This window comes from Brassica oleracea, chromosome C2, assembly GCF_000695525.1.
Source record: "Brassica oleracea var. oleracea cultivar TO1000 chromosome C2, BOL, whole genome shotgun sequence".
In the NCBI taxonomy this organism is placed as follows: Eukaryota; Viridiplantae; Streptophyta; class Magnoliopsida; order Brassicales; family Brassicaceae; genus Brassica; species Brassica oleracea.
The window spans coordinates 1093853-1095848 of record NC_027749.1 but is presented as its reverse complement, the minus strand read 5'-3'; positions in this window follow the sequence as shown (position 1 = coordinate 1095848).

Genomic DNA, 1996 nt, shown 5'->3' with positions numbered 1-1996 from the left:
GTAGGGGTTAACACATAGATTTTGAGAAAAATTAAAAAATATGAAAAGAGTGTGTTAGTGCATTTTTACATCCTTCACTAACATATGATGAATGTCAAAGAGGTTTAAAACCTTTGTTGTCTCTGTTCCTCTAGACTTTTATAGTGGTTAGTCCACCTACTTAGGGAGTATTATGAAGTTTTATTAATTAATTGACAAAAAATTAACTTGATGCCCATGTACCATGAAAGATAGTTTAATATACATTAATACAAATATAGAATGTGTTTAGAAATTTTAAAACAACACTAAAGATCATATGCTTCAGTGTATAGAGCATTTACCGAAAAATCCAATATTTTCGTAAGGATTAACACATAGATTTTGAGAAAATTCAAAAATATGAAAATATTGTTTTAATACACAGTTGCATCATTCACTAATATATGATGAAAGCCAACGAGGTTTGGAACCTTTGTTGTCTCCGTTTTTCTAGAGAATAGCGATTTTATAGTGGTTAGTCCACCTACTTAGGGAGTATTATGAAGTTTTATTAATTAATTGACAAAAAATTAACTTGATGCCCATGTACCATGAAAGATAGTTTAATATACATTAATACAAATATAGAATGTGTTTAGAAATTTTAAAATAACACTAAGGATCATAAGCTTCAGTATATAGAGCATTTACCAAGAAATTCAATATTTTTGTAGGGGTGAACACTTAGATTTTGAGAAAAAATCAAATATATGAAAATACTGTTTTAATGCATAGTTGCATCCTTTACTAACATATGATGAAGATCAAAGAGGTTTGGAACCTTTGTTGTTTCCGTTTCTCTAGAGAATAGCAATTTTATACTGGTTAGTCCACCTATTTATGGGGTATTATGAAGTTTTACTAAATTAATTGACAAAAAATTAACTTGATGCCCATGTACCATGAAAGATAGTTTAATATACATTAATACAAAAATAGAATGTGTTTAGAAATTTTAAAATAACACTAAAGATCATAGGCTTCATTATATTGAACATTTACCGAAAAACTCAATATTTTCGTAGGGGGTTAACACATAGATTTTGAGAAAAATTAAAAAATATGAAAATATTTTTTTAGTGCATTGTTGCATCCTTCACTAACATATGATGAAGGTCAAATAGGTTTAGAACCTTTTTTGTCTTCGTTTTTCTAGAGAATAGCGATTTTATTGCGGTTAATCCACCAATTTAAGGAGTATTACGACGTTTAACTAAATTAATTGACAAAAAATTAAAAATATGTCCATGTACCATGAAAGAGAGTTTAATATACATTAATACAAGTGGAGAATGTGTTTAGAAATTTTAAAACAACACTAAAGATCATAGGCTTCAGTATATATAGCATTTACCGAGATATTCAATATTTTCGTAGGGTTAACACATAGATTTTGAGAAAAATTTAAAAATATAGTTTTAATGCATAGTTGCATCATTGCATATGATGAAGCTCAAAGAGGTTTGGAAACTTTGTTGTCTCCGTTTTTCTAGAGAATAGCGATTTTATAGTGGTTAGTCCACCAATTTAGGGAGTATTATGAAGTTTTATTAAATTAATTGACAAAAAATTAACATGATGCCCATGTACCATGAAAGATAATTTAATATACATTAATATAAATACAGAAAGTGTTTAGAAATAATAAAATAACACTGAAGATCATAGGCTTCAGTATATAGAACATTTACCGAAAAACTCAATATTTTCGTAGGGGTTAACTCATAGATTTTGTGAAAAATTAAAAAATATGAAAATACTGTTTTAATGCATAGTTGCATCATTCACTAACATATGATAAATGTCAAAGAGGTTTGGAACCTTTGCTGTCTCCGTTTTTCTAGAGAATAGGGATTTTATAGTGGTTTAATCCACTAATTTAAGGAGTATTACGAAGTTTTAATAAATTAATTGACAAAAAATTAAAAAGATGTCCATGTACCATGAAAGATAGTTTAATATACATTAATACAAA